Source organism: Buceros rhinoceros, unplaced genomic scaffold, assembly GCF_000710305.1.
Source record: "Buceros rhinoceros silvestris isolate BGI_N320 unplaced genomic scaffold, ASM71030v1 scaffold11434, whole genome shotgun sequence".
Lineage (NCBI taxonomy): Eukaryota > Metazoa > Chordata > Aves > Bucerotiformes > Bucerotidae > Buceros > Buceros rhinoceros.
Window position 1 is genome coordinate 1 of NW_010406513.1, and position 14,945 is coordinate 14,945.

The window sequence follows — 14,945 nt, forward strand, 5'->3', positions numbered from 1 at the left end:
ACCAGGAAGTTTAGCCCAAACCGGGACAATAGTTCAGCTATAAGAATAATTTGTTCTACTACTTTTTGGTGACCAATACTGTTGCCAGTTCTTGTCTCTTCCATGGTCTCCTTGCTTCTACTGTTTGTTACCCAGCCTGGCATGACCTGAAGGGGAGAAGGGAACTGTAGTTAATCTGGGTCTGAAAGGCAGGGCTAGAGGTTTTAGAAACACTTTTTACTTCAGGATATCGATCCCACCCCCACCCCGACTTTTTTTATCTGATTGGCAGTAAATTTTAACACAAAGTAAGAATCACCATAAACAGAGAGAAAATGGAAATGGAGAAATAGCTTAGAGTGGTGCAGTGTTTTCTGGAGAAAGGGTTGTTCCGTAGGGTTGAGGTGACCTAGAGGTCAGCTGAACATACCAAGAGTCTGGATGGTAGAAAGTGGTTTACTTTCAAATGCTTGGTATCTCAATCCAGAATTTGCAGGATCTGTCATCGAGATATTTGGTTTAAAATACCGTTTTTTAGCAGTTGTTCCCCAGTATAGTTGCCCTATGATTTAGAGAAAGGAGAAATTACTGGAAAGTTCCCTGTGCCAGTTATTGCATACTTTTAAATACGTTACTTTTGAGATTAGCCAGCAAAACCTGGAGGTATAGCGAGAGCAGAATATGTTCTCCTTCAGGTTCCTGACCTCTAAATATGTTAGCTAGGCAGTCTAGAGAGCTCCTATGTAGCCAGTACCCAGTTACTTCACTTCCGCCATGGGATAATCATGTCATGTGTGTAGCATGTCTAAACAACCTGTCACTGAGCTATTCGTTATGTGGTTGCATTTACTCTAAAGAATTGGTATAAAATCTGTTCTGAAAAGGAAAAAAATAGTAGAAGTCCCACTTCTGATACTGGAAGTATGTAATATAGCTATTCCTAGCATTTTTCCTGCATGTATAGAGAATAAACTCAGACTGAGTGCGTTAAACAGGAGGAGTAGTAAGAAGCGTGGATTGGAATGGCAGTTTTCATGTCTCCTTGTACGTTTTTCACACTATATTTTAAACTTACCAGAGGGCTGAATGATAGATGTGATTAATTCTATCTCACTTGTAAGAAGAGGGCATGTTTGGTGCACATCTTGTTGTCTTCACTTGTTCTTTCATCATTTCTGTCTATAGTTACATGGATGATCTTTACACTTCGTGTGTAGCCTGTGAAGTGGATATAAAGACCTGTCAGACTACCTTTTCTAACACATTTTTTTCTGAGGAAACAAACCTAACATAAATGTCACATGCAGTATGAGCAACTGTAGCAGATGGAGCATCGAATTAATGGCTCTGAGATGCAAGCCAGAAAAGATTTTGAGGTGAGATAAATACAGTAGATATCATACATGATTTAAAAAATTTCCTGTATTTAAAAATGAGGTCAAGAAAGAAGAGTATATCTTCAAAAGGTGACAGAGCATTTCTGAACTTTTTGAAAAGTGTTACAAAATCATTTGCAATTATGTTTATAGGGTAAATCCCCCATTAATTAAAAGGATTTTTTTTTAACTGTGCATTTTACGTTCTTTTGTAACAGGTATTTTGATTGTGCTGAAAGGTAGTGAATTTGTTTATAAAAATGTCATGTTTTGTGTCCAAATCACTGTATCAGTGAAAAGCTGTTATAAAACTAAACTGATTACTGTATTGAAAATAATATATATTGTCATCATATGCAGAGGAAGGATTGGTGTTAGTCAAAGAAAGTGACTTGAGTTTAGAAACTTATAATAAATATGAAGGTGATGTTAGTGCACCTCCCCTGCTGGTGTTCCGTTCATAGGTCCAGGGAATGGAAGCAATTTATATGCTGGCAGAAGGTTTGGAGGGTCTGCAGAAGTCAGCTAACAATAAACTAAAGGAGTATGTCAGTGATTCATGTAAGTAGGCTAAATTGCTTCTCACTAGTGGTAGTTTGGCCTCTTTCCATTTTCAAGAGTGAAGGACTAGTATGACTGACTGTAATAATGTATGTGTTGTAATACAGAGAAACTAGCAGGTTTAATAGCTGGAGAAAAGGTGGTGGCATGGTGATTTGTGATGGCATAAGGCTGCTCAGCTGGGAGCTTCACAGAGTTCAGCAGCACTGCTGAGAAAATGTGCTTAGTTTCACGCTCTTTTGTCGCAGTGAACTGGGTGCTGTGAAATGAACACCTTCTTTTGACCGATCTGTGAAAAGGCATTCAGAATGGAATTTTCACCCACTCTCCAAGCTGGAAGGCAAGTGCTCTTTGTGACAGGCTGAAGAACTTGGTATGCCATCTGTAAAAGGAACAGCTAAGAATGTAATTTAGAGTACTTGTTCAATCAGATAATGGCCTTTCATCTGTGAACAGTTGTGCTGAAAAGTCCACACCCTGCTGCCATCTCCACAAATTAGGGTGATCTTTCCACCTATAAAAGTCAGTGTGTCCAGGTGCACATCTTTTGCAAACTTATTAGCTCCACAAGAATCAAAGTGGGAAAAACAGTGTTTTAGCCTTCAGACTTACACAGTGGACAAGGAGGCTGCAGTGCTGCTACTTCCTCAGGATATGGTTCTTGGAACAGCTGTCTTAAGATTTCCTCATATTTGCCTCCACATGCTGCTGTCATTCCTCCTGATTCCTGGCAAAGTGTTCCTCAAGTCATGGGGTGGCTGTAGCTATCAAACACTTGTAGGTTCCAGTTTTCAGAGAGTTCTCTGGAGATTGTTAATCTGAGTTTCTCTTTTGATTGGCAGAACCAGTTTGTTTTGACATCTGATTAACCTGTATTTTTACTGCTGATAACACAAACATGCACAAACTCAGGTATTGCAGCAGAGCTTCTGCTCAACTCTTATTTGTTGTTTTACCATGCGTTGACTGAAAGAGAATAAAGAGAATATTAACCACTTGGGAAGGAAGGACTACAACCAGTTCCTCAGGGAGCAATGACAGAAGCTCTGATAACAAGCACAAGGCAGGAAACTGGTAGTATAATATTAAACCAAAGTGAAATTGGACATCCCCTGGGACCAAGAGCCAGCAATCAGCACTGCACAGTAAAGCAACACGAGGGCTTCAAATGAGCTTTTTCAAAGTTAGAAAGCTGGCAGTAAAGTGGGACCTGCTGAAGCAGTTGGAGAGAGACCTAGCAATAAGGATCACGGTGCTCCTCAGGTTCAATAAATGACTTTTTTACTTGGTGGGGCTTTGAAGGAGGTGTTTGCCTTAACTACTGTAGTTACTCGGAGGCACAGAGGAAAGGAATTCACTGCACACAATTGAATTTCTAGATCTGTAAAAGGTCATGGTATACTTTTCTTCTGAAACAGATTTATTGCTGTCTTGCCTGCCCGCACCCCCACAGTAGCAAGCTCTTACAGTAACATACCATTCCTGGGGTTTTCACCTTTCTCTTTCTTTTCATCATCCACTTGGTTACTCTCTCCATGCTTACACTCTTATGTAAAAGGGACCATGTTCACTGGTGTGTTGCCATGTGTTTCCCCCCCTGCCCCCATTACTCACATGCTCATTGTACTTCTGAAGTGTGTTGTAGAGCAAGTTTTGTCTTTTCCTCTAGGAAGTCAGTTTTTTGTCCTGCTTTCCTGTCTATTCTGAATGCAGTCAGTTACAGATACATACTGTACTTGTCCTAAACCAAATTAAGTATGGATCAGAAAATTAGTGGAAAAACTACACGCAGTTATGCTTCTATGCATGTATCAGTAAAAAGTGTGTGGAGTGCTGCCACAAAGTTACACCAATATCTTCATAAAAAGAAGTTGCAAGAATTACTGCTGCTGGGACTATCGCTTGTAAGCAATGTCATGAACATTGTACTACTACTATAAAAAAATTATTATAGTCCATTTTTAATAGTCGTAAAGTGACCTGTGGTGTAGCTTTCTGTCTTTAGTTAGTCTGACTTCTGAGTCTTAGCAATGGTAAATCTGGAGAGATGCGGAAAACTTAGTAGTAGCATGAAGTTCTAATGATGAAAACTTCTATAAACTCTGGATGGTGCAAATGTATAAACTTTATTTGTCTACATGAAATATGGAGTCATCTTTCTAAGGAAATTTTAAATATCTCCTGTACTATGATGTACAGGAAAGGGAAATGGAATGTTTCAGAAGATAACCTTACTCTACATCAAGACTAAGTGATGGAAAGATCTTGACAGTTCTTTACTAAACAAAAGTGAAAAGGCTATATGGTTCCTTATTAAAGTCTTGATGACAAATGGGTATGAATATTTCATCAGCCAGAAGAGTACGTTGTTACTGCTCAGACTTATGGTTCCATGAATTCCAGAGAATCATTTTATAATCAGTGGCAAAGGCTACTTTTTTAAAAATAATACATACTAAATTGCCAGAATTTTGCCAGAAGCTGTTTATTTAATAGAAGGCAGAAAATAATTACTATTGAAAATAGGTTTTGGGAGAGGGGATTTTTTTAAAAGCAGTTCCTGAAATAGGGATCTGCTTTACAGTCTGGGGTTTTGTGTAATTAAATATTGGTTGTGTTAACAATGACACAGTTAGTTAAGAACAGTATATCCTTATGGCCTCAAATGCTTGCTTACTCTGCGTGAAGGAAGAAAAGAAAAAAAAGAGTTTGTTTACCTTAAAATATTTGCCTTACAAGTTCCATACACTCTCCTTTTTGTTTCAGTGAACATTTTCTATGTAAACAGTATCTAGCATAAGATAGGGACATTAAAGTTTAGTCTAATGAGTCTGTGAACCCTAGCAGTTATCACCAGGCAATACTGTAGAATGCATATGTCTGTCATCTTTTAAGCAGGTGAAAATAGTGACCATGAGAAAAATTAAAATGTGTCTGGCTCATCTGTCAATAGGGCTATTGGATCTTATTGTTTTTGCCTCTTCATATGCACTCAAGTATCTGTAGATCTATAGGTCTTGCCACTCTTTGGTTTGAAAAATGTGCAAGTTTTAGCATGTTCAGAGCGAGGCAAGCCTGAAAAAAGGCTTGAGAAAAGTGCCAGTGGGCAACCTGCAGTGATGGCTGGGCTGCCCTGCAAGGGCAGGTGAGATGGAGCTGTGGGTGTCAGGAAGGCAGCAGGGGCAGTGGCTGCAGTGAGCATGGGGCATCCTGGCAGGACCCCAACCAGAAGAGGGGGCAGCCCCAGGGATAGCAGCCGGGGTCAGTGACAGTCCAGTGACTGCCAGGCGAGTCTGTAGCAACAAGGCAGACTCAAGGTCGCCCAGGAGATCAAATCCATGGGTTAGGTTTTGGGTCTGGGTGAATGGGGTGCATGGTCAGGTGGAGGCATGGCTGCAGGATAGCTCAGGCAGGGGCCAAGGGCCTCAGGTTAAACACAGCTCCCAAGAGAAGCAGATGCCCTGACACTGCAATCTTTTGCAAAATTATGTAATCCATTGTGCTGCTTATGTCTCTTTGCATGCGCTAGGCATTATTCTGTGCTGGTTGTTGCAGCTGATAAGCAGTTTTACATGCTCATCTTGCTTGAGTCAGAGCTCACATGCCTGTCTGCTGCAGGTCTGTTTTCTCCTAATATTTTGGATTCCTGAACACCTTTGTTATTTCAGAGTACAGACCACTCAAGAGTCATTCTGGCACAGATTACGTTGGTTGCTGACACATTCTAATTGCCTTGTGAAGAATTAAGTGTGGATTTTGGGGTAGTTTCATTCTGAGTGATCGTGATAAGAGCTTTTATCAGAGACTTATTTAATTCCTAAACTTGCATGCTCTTTCATGTTGTGGGGAAAGAGCTTGCATGCCCTTGTGAGGTTGAGAGCTGTGCTGGTGGTGGCACGTGCCTCCACTAGGGTCTCCCAAGCCAGACAGGTCTCAGCTGAAGGGTCAGACAAAGTGTGTCCACGGGCAGGATGGGCTCACTAGCCTTCAGCCTCAGAAGCTAAGAGGTATGAAATGGCACTTTCAAAATCACCAGTCTGTGTACTGCGTGATTTTTTTTCTGGCTGACCTTTCTCAGTAGTGGTGAAGAGGCAAGAAGTGTTCGTAGTCTGTAACATTATCTCCTAGTGTTTGCAGTAGTACCTCTGCTTCCGGACTTATGAGAGCAATATTTCCCCTGTGTTCTGGAATGAACTAGACAAGTAGTCTTACCTTAGAAATGCTTTGTTACAGCATCACTCAAAAATAGGATTGCATGCTAAACCTGTATCTAGCTTCAGCAATACTCATTGTTATCACATGCAGCCTCTATTACAAGACTCATTTAAATGAGGCATATGCCTCAATCCCATTTATGTGTCTGCTTAAAGTGTGGTTGTTAATTTACAATATAACAACTACATAAAAATTTAAATGTTAATGTACAGAGAGGCTTTGTCTCTGAGATTTGACCATTTTCCAGCTAATGTTATGCTTCACAATGAACTAACAAATTGTGAAAAGTTGAGCCAAATGTATTTAGTCACTAAAGTGTTTTATGAGGCACATGAGACTCCTTACATCAGGCCTGAAGCCATCAGCCTCTCCAGATGGCGGCAAGCAATATTTTGGTGGAGGAACAGGTTACTCTCTTCTTAGAATGATTAGTAATTTGTGTTTTAGGCAAGTGGATAAAGGCAAATTGACAAAAAGATGGGGATAGATTATAAGCAAAAATGATACCCAATGTATGATTCCTTCTGTGAGTGGGATATGAGATGAAAAAGGGCTGTGAGTTTATTAGATAAGGTGATCTTTCAAGGTTGGTCTGAGTCTAGATGGTTGTAGACTTGATTCTTTTAATTTCCTTTCTCTTGTGACCTTATAAACATTGGTAAACTTCATTGTCTACTGTGGATGTAGTAAATAAGTCCTTGTCTTAGCTGTTTACATTGATCTGGTTTGGGTGAGAGATGATAATACAGCCAGCTGTCTTCGAGGAAGATGTGTCCATAAGCTCTTGCACCCCACAGATGGTACTGAACTACCTTCAGGCAGCCAGCAGACCAAAACATTGCTTAGAGGCTGTAAAGGATAGTAACTCCACTATCCTTTAAAGCCAATGGCACAGGCCAATGCACAAGCCAGTCACTCAGTGCCTAAGATGAGATATTTCCATTTCCGAAGAGAAAATTTCTCTGGAAGGTTGGTGAGAAGCCTAATGATTACAAGGCAGTATAAGGGTAGAGGATGGTATCACAAATTTTATCAATTAGGAAATCAGAGATAGAGAAAAGTGAGGCAGTATTTCTAGGGTACGCACAAAATTATTCTGTACTGATACCTTAGCCCATTTCTATACCATGCTTTCAAGATCAGATTTCTCCTAGCTTCTGTTGCTTCCCATATGGTGGTTGCCTTCAGTAATGTAAACGTTGAGCAGACTGTTAGGTCAGCAAGCCTCTGAGATAACATTTCATTTTTAGAATCAGTTCAGTTTTCATTAGTGAATTACCTGGACATGTAAATATTTATGACTATCTCAGATGTCTGATTACAACAGGAAATAAATAATTCATTATAGAAAATTACCTTTGTACAATTGATACCATAGGGATATAAATCAGGTACGGCAATTTCCAAAATAGCTGCACAACATATTGGTTTTGCTGTTGAGTATCTTTTTGGTGCAACCATTACTGTTCTAAGCTGGGTAACAAATCTTCTGTTGTATGAATAGTAGCAATGTGAGAGAGTCTATTTACAGAAATGTGCATATAATATAAATATATTTCTAGCTGGGACAGTTTAGGGTATCTCTATACAACATATGATTTCTCTTTGATATTGGGAAGTTTCTGTGTGTTAAGGCTATCAGACTACAAGCATTATTTTGAATGGGGGTGTATTTTTCTTGTCTGTTGTATTTCTGCTTTTGTAAGTTGGTTGAAATAAACTTTGCATCTGCTAAAAGCTAACAAAGAGGAAAAATTAAATTTTGATGAGTTAGTGGCATTGAATAAGTGATTGAATACTTGGTGTGACAAGACAGTTATCAAGCTTTAAACTTAAACTGGAAGGCTAGACTTCAGTGGGAGGTTTTGGTCACATGGTGGTTTTGAAGAGGAACCACCTAACAAGGAAGGCCAAAAGATTAAAGGAAAGGGATTCTTATTAGTCATTTTAAAGGAAAATCAGCCTCTCTTTCCACAAAAAGTGTGCTTACTGCAGATCAGGAAGAATGACTAAGAAAAGAATATCAGCTGTGTTTCTGAGAGAAACTCTTAAAATGACAAGAGTAACTGAGTATATGGTACAAGCTTGAAAGAAGAGATTGTGAGGACTTCTGGTTATAGTGAGAAGCTGGAAGAGTCTGAGATGTCAGGAAGCTGAGACAGTGAAGTCTTAAAACAAGATGTCTATTGTTTTGACTGGTTTTTTTATGTTCCTTGTAATAGCTACCCTGTTAAGTCTGTGCATATATATTTCACATCACACATACCTTTAAAAATACCCTTGTGGTGGAGCTTTGAGAGGTGATTTCAAGGCACTGGAGAATGAGCTCTAGCCTGTCTCTGTGGCTGGCTGAGATGGTCCACAAAGTCATGTGTCCAACAAGAGAAGCAAAAATGCTCACACGCTGAGCCTCAATGGACACTTACAAACATAGCAACCTGTGGGGTTGCCTCTGCACTGCTACCTGGGGACAGCTGACGTTAGTTCTGTGAGGGCTGCTGCAACAGAGTATTGCTGTAATGTTTAGGGATGTAGCTTGGGATGCCTGTGTAGGAGACGCCTTTCGACATGAGGTATTATTATTGAAAGGTGCTAGTTTGTCCAATTTGTAACGGAGAACCTGAAGCAGGTACTGCAGTAAGAGAGTTGCAGTCAAGTATCTCTTAATTTCTCCTGATTCATAGGATTGTATTTGAAATGTAAACTCTCTTTATAATGCTGTCTAGTAAAAGGAGCATCCTCACGTAAGACAGTAAAATCTTTATACTAGATTACTTATACCATATAAAGGTATCTTTCTTGAATGGAAAATGTCAGTTGCTGCTTTGCTTATCATGCTTCTATTGTGCTTTATGCTCTGCTGTTTTAGTAAGTGCTCTCTACTTAAACAAGAGGTAGGATCTGGGATTATTTGCAGAGGATATCCTCATTGAGGAAAAATGACCCATTACTATATGACATAATAGAAAATACTGTCTGTAGATTAAAGCATTGTTAAAAATTTGATGCAAATGTAGTTCTGTAGATCCTGCTTCGTATTGTGTGTACAATCTAATGAACTTGTGGTGAAAGCTATAACTGACTTCTCATTTCAGTGCTGCTCGTGACATACAAGAATATTATCTATTCTCTCTCTGTTTTGTTGAATAGTATCCCAAAATGTTTTCCTCTTTGAAGTTCTGAAAGCCTACAGTTACTGAACACAAAGCTGTTCAGTAAACCAAACAATACCTAAAAGAAAATTGAGTAGCTGCTAATGAACTGCTAATGGCTGGTTATTCCAGGTCACGATTACTGTACCAGTGAGTGGTACAGCATCCTTACCCGTCACCTTTTCTCACTGTAAATTAAGTTTAGGCATTCTTTCAACTTTCTTCAAGAGCATCTGCAGCAGCTCGAGTTAATCTGGGAAAGGAGGCGAGTTTGTTACTTTATTCTGTGTTTAAATTCTGTTCTGAAAGTTCATGGATGATTTTTTTGTTGTTGTTATTAAACTGTTCTCTTCTCCAGATCACAGCTATTGGAGGTGTTAATCTCAAATCCCCTGAATCGGTAGGAGTTGAAATTGATTAGTCCTTCTCATTGTTAAACACCTGGCAGCAGCAAGCTCTGAGAATTTTTGCTTGTATCTGTATTAGTATCTCTTGTTTCTCTTGGGGTGATCCTTTTCCCTCGATGGGATAGCTGAGTACTTTGGTAATGTGTTTTTGTATTAGTGGACATTCTGCCTATGTGTAAGTTTTGTAGATTTCAGGCATCTTCCCTTGTGTGATAAAGACAAATCAGATCTTTCTTTGATGACCGTATCTCAGAATGTACAGTAAAATGTACCAAGGTCTAAATTACTCTTTGAAGTTACAAGGGCAGACATTGTACTGGAATATCTAAGAGAATCGGAGTACTGCAGTAGTGTTTGCTATGCAAATCACAATATGCAAATGCATACATTGCGAAGATAAGAAAAAGTCCATCAGTTATTATATTATATTGTGGAAAACTATTTTCACTTTTTTTTCCCCCCTGAGACTAGCCTCCCATCAGAGTTTGCGAACACATTCATCTTTCTGCTTGCCTTAAATATTAACAAATGTTAAAGTCTCTTTTGGGTTCAGATCAGAAAAAAAAAAAGTTGCATTTGTTCCTTTCTGTAGATTGAGGCATTATTAAATAACATATATAGATACTACAGATCTGAGCAGTGCAGTATCACTATGACTATCTGTCCTTTTTTATACCCAACTGTATCCCAAAATCCCTAGCTGGTTTTCAAGTTCAGTAATTAACTGCGAGCAGGAGTAAACACTGGCATTGTTCTGCTGCTTTTTGTCAGTCTTTTTGGCTGGGAAGATGTCAAGCTAACTGCTTGTGGATTTGCCTTGATCTTTGTTACTGAACTCAGCTTTAGGTGGTTATAGGCCTACATAGCATAACCTGAATAATACCTTTATAATTTATTAAACTTAATGCTTTAAAGGTTCTTTTGATAACTGCATTGTGAAGATAGCTGCCGGAGGAAGTTTGAAATTAATGGATTCTAACTTGTATGCCTACTATTATTTTTGAAGCCTGCTAGAGAAGAGAAATTATGCAAATTGGTGTCACACTAGGCTACTGCACACATGCTGGTAATGCATAACAACTAGATCACTGATGAAAATACTTCATCTTAAGCAAGAGCCGTTGTCAGCACTGAGATGTTCTTTGTATCATGGTTAAGAGTTTATTATTATTTTTCTTATGGATAAAGAGGAGTGTTCTTGTTAAAAATTCTCATTAGACTAAAACTGCTGTAAAAGTAATATTGGAGAACTATAGGGATGAGTTATGATTGATTACATTATACAATTAAGGTATACTGTGAAATAATAGGAAGGCCCTTCAAAAAATTAAGCAGTTGTTGCTCACTCTCTGTGAATGACTAAGTGGCTTTAATTCTTCAGCTCCTGCGTGTAAAAGACTTGATAAATAGATCAAGCTCAGGATCAATTAGTGTCACAATGATCTTTAGTATTAATGAAGCGAAGTTGCTAGGATTGGACCGGTTTATCTGTTCCCTTCATGACAGCATCCTAAGCTAACATGCACTGTGTTGTCTATCTAGTACTGGGCGTGGGAACCGGTACGCAGAACACACAGTTCTTGCAGCACTGGCCAATACAAGCACTCCTTGTGAGGAAACTGTTTTAGTCCTGAAGAATTCCGATATCCTTAGCGGGACAAAAAGCCAATATAAGATAAGATGATTTCAGAAAATAGGCCGCTAATGTAAGTTTGCAGTTATTTTCTTCTCAGGTTTATCCCACATCTGCCTTAAGATTTCTTTTTCCCCATCTATACACAAAGCATATCAGGCTTTTCTGATTAGACTGCAGTGAAGAGCCTGGTTTTTTGTCTAAGGATGATCATTCTGTTGTAGCCCTTCATACTTCCATTTTAACCCTGAAACATGCATTTTGTTTGCCCTGTTAAATTGCTGCTAAAGGAGGCAGAGAAAACCTTCTCAGCTATTGATTTTTCACAGGTGGCAACTGTAGCTGGTAGTCACTTGATTTGCCACCTGCAGTTTGTAACTGAATGGTCTCATGGGATTATAAGCTTTATTTTAGCACTGAGTTCCCAGCCTGAGATAAAATTGATATGTTAGTTGTCAAGTCTATTTGTAACTGCTTTAAATGTATTTTGCTTGTAGGAGTTTTATTTAGATGGCTAATATAAATAGCATTTTTGCAATAGAAATGTGACAGATCAGAAATTCCTGTTTGTGTTGTTAACTGGTCTTAACTGGCTTTCAGATATTTGGATCTGATCTTGGATAATAATTTCTGCTTAATATTTTTTTGGTCTTTCTGGTTTTCATAGTTACATTTATAATGTCATCATTATGAATTGTATTATGGTAACTGACTAGGTACATAATTTTATTCAACTTTTCATCCTTGGAATTGTAGATACATGGAAGTGATTTATTAGTGGTCAAACAAATTAAATGTATTATAGTTCCTCAGGAATAATTGGGGCCTTTGTTTTCAGTGGTACTCAAAACTTCCCTAGAAGTTTCTGTTAATTTCTATGTTGGTAGCAAGGTACCTTTTACCTCACAGGGTAAGACAACTCTGAAATAATACTTAGTTTACCATGCACAGGAAGTGATTTTTGGCAATAATTTGAATCTTAGCAAAGCATTCAGTCTTTCATCACTCAATACAATTTTCTATGTTGGTCCCAGCTGCTATTATAGGTTTTCTTAAACACACCGTACCTTCCAGAAACCTTGGAAGAGTCTTGGTAGGAATTAAAAACGTGCATATTTATCAAACTCATTAGTTTCAGTGCTCATGAATGAAGTTGCTTTGTAGCTTTCTTAGTTTTGTGAATTACTGTTCACAAATCTCTTTAGCTACATTTCAGCTTTTGTGCATACTTAATTAGAGAAGTTCAGCTGTAGTAAACCAGGATAAAGCATGTTGTACCTGTGAAATCCAATGAAAACGAGTGGGATTGAATGATTCTAACAAAGAAATTTCATTAGTAATATAATACCAGTGGCATCAAGGAAGATTAGATAGAAGAATCAAAGCATGAAGAAACTTTCTGCAGTACTAGTAATTATTTTTCTTAAAAAAGATGGAGTGGCTTTAGTTTGTCGTCATCTTTATGACCTTCCTACTCTAGAAAACCCCAGTGGTTGCTTGTTCTGGTATTGATTATGCAGTAAATTGAGGCAGTGTTTAATTTAATTTAAAGTGCATGGTCCCATGCTGTGCATGCGAAGCAGATGTCTTTAAGGCTAATATTACAGTGTTTGCAAGTCCCATTCAACCAGAAAATGGCTTGAGATGAGGCAAACTGGTTTGACTGCTGGAGACAGCAGATGATGTCTTTGGTATGAGAGAAACAACTTCAGAATAAATTCCTGGGAAGCTGAAGAAACCTGTTTTTTGAGGAAGATAAAGTTATGACGGACCCAAGATGCGGGTCGTGTTACCTGGACCTCATGGAAGTTGAAAGATTATTTAAAATGTTGTGACACTTGTTTGGGAGTTACAGGATGAGATGCTAAATAATTATGGACTAAAATAACTGATTTCTGATCCAGCAACAGTGTCAGCAGTGGCTTCTAATCTGACACAGGCCTTCAGGAAAGACCAAAAATGCGTACCCAGTAAGAGCAGCATTAGTTTTGCAGGGGAGATGGTCAGGGGCCAAACTGTACTTTACCTTAGCCTACATGCATCCTGGATCTTTTTGTTTATGAAACTGGCTGATCACAAGAGTAGCCCACCCAGAGCAGTCTTCTGTTTGATGTATATGAACAGTAAAAATGATCAAACATTACTGGACAAAGGTTAATGCTTTACTCATAAATATAAGGGTGCAATAAGAGTTTGCTTACAAAAATCTGTAATCCAGCGATTATGATGCGGGAAATCTAGATGAAAACATGCAACTGGATTGCCTGGAAAAGGCACATACATCTTTCCTACCATGCATTTTCTAGGATATGAATTAAGGAGGGTTTTCTGGTTTAGGCTCGAACATTTGATCCAAGAATATGAATTAAGATTAATCTTACAAATGCTTGTGATTTAGGAGTGGTAGTGTGAAATGTTCACCATTTGACAAAAATCAAGTTGTTTTTTTCTCTTTATTTCTGGAGAAGGAGGTGACATTTAGATTTCTCTGCCATGAGAAGAGAGCACCTGAGAAACAGTTGCTGTTTTCTGGGCACTTTATTATGGTTGATCCTAGGAATAGGATTATGTTTCATGCTATGATGAACTGGATGCCTAGACAAGACCAGAGAGCATTCACAACACTTTCCTCAGAACTAGCATCCTAATGGAATCTGTTGCCACTGGTTATCTCTCTATTCTGGCCTAGTGGCTCATATTTTTTCAATGAGGGTGGTGAAACACTGGCACAGGTTGCCCAGAGAGGTGGTAGATTACACATTCCAAGGAAACATTCAAGGTCATTTTGGATGGGCAACCTGATATAGTTAAAGATGTCCCTGCTTATGGCAGGGGGGGTGGGCTAGATGACCTTTGAAGATCTCTACAAAGCATTCTATGATTACAAATCTAAAAGCTTAGATTATCTAGTCCATCCGTATAAAGGAAGCAGAAGGAAAGAAAGTAACAAAGATACTTGTGAATTTAAAGGTCTTACTAATTGTAAGTACAGCTAGGAAAATGTTTTAAAAGTTTAAGCTGGAGGACATGGAAAGGGAGAACGTGTTTCCCAGTTACATCCTCTCCATCTCAATTTTGAACACCTACAGAGTTAATTTCATGGTTTAAGTATTCAACAGAGGTTTGTTCTGTGAACTGAATTTAGCAGTAATGTTTTCAGGGATCTGCCTTTCGTCTATAAATAACAGCAGTTCTATTCCTGATTGTCCTACTTTCCCTTATGTTGGCTTAGTGCAACGATCAGTTAAAGTGTGATTCTTTTTGTTTGTAAGTTGCGTAGTGGCAATACCAGCTTTTGAACATACTTTTATCCTTCTCCTTCATCTCCTTCCATCACTGACCTTTATGCCGGAAAGAACTATGCACATCAAATTCTGCAGTGTCTTTTTCTGAGACCTGTCACAAACAGTTATAGGATGGTGTGCTGATGGATTCCTTTGTATGCTTCATTTCAAGATACTGACATCCTCTTTGTTTTATCCTATCCAGTGAGAAACAGCAGGAGGAGACTAGCAGAGGAAGCTGTTTTGAGTATTGATTTTCTTGTGCCTTTATGTGGTTCATTAATTCTTCTAACAATTGCTTCTTAGGGAGCTGTTTGGGTGTGACCGTTGCTAGCCAG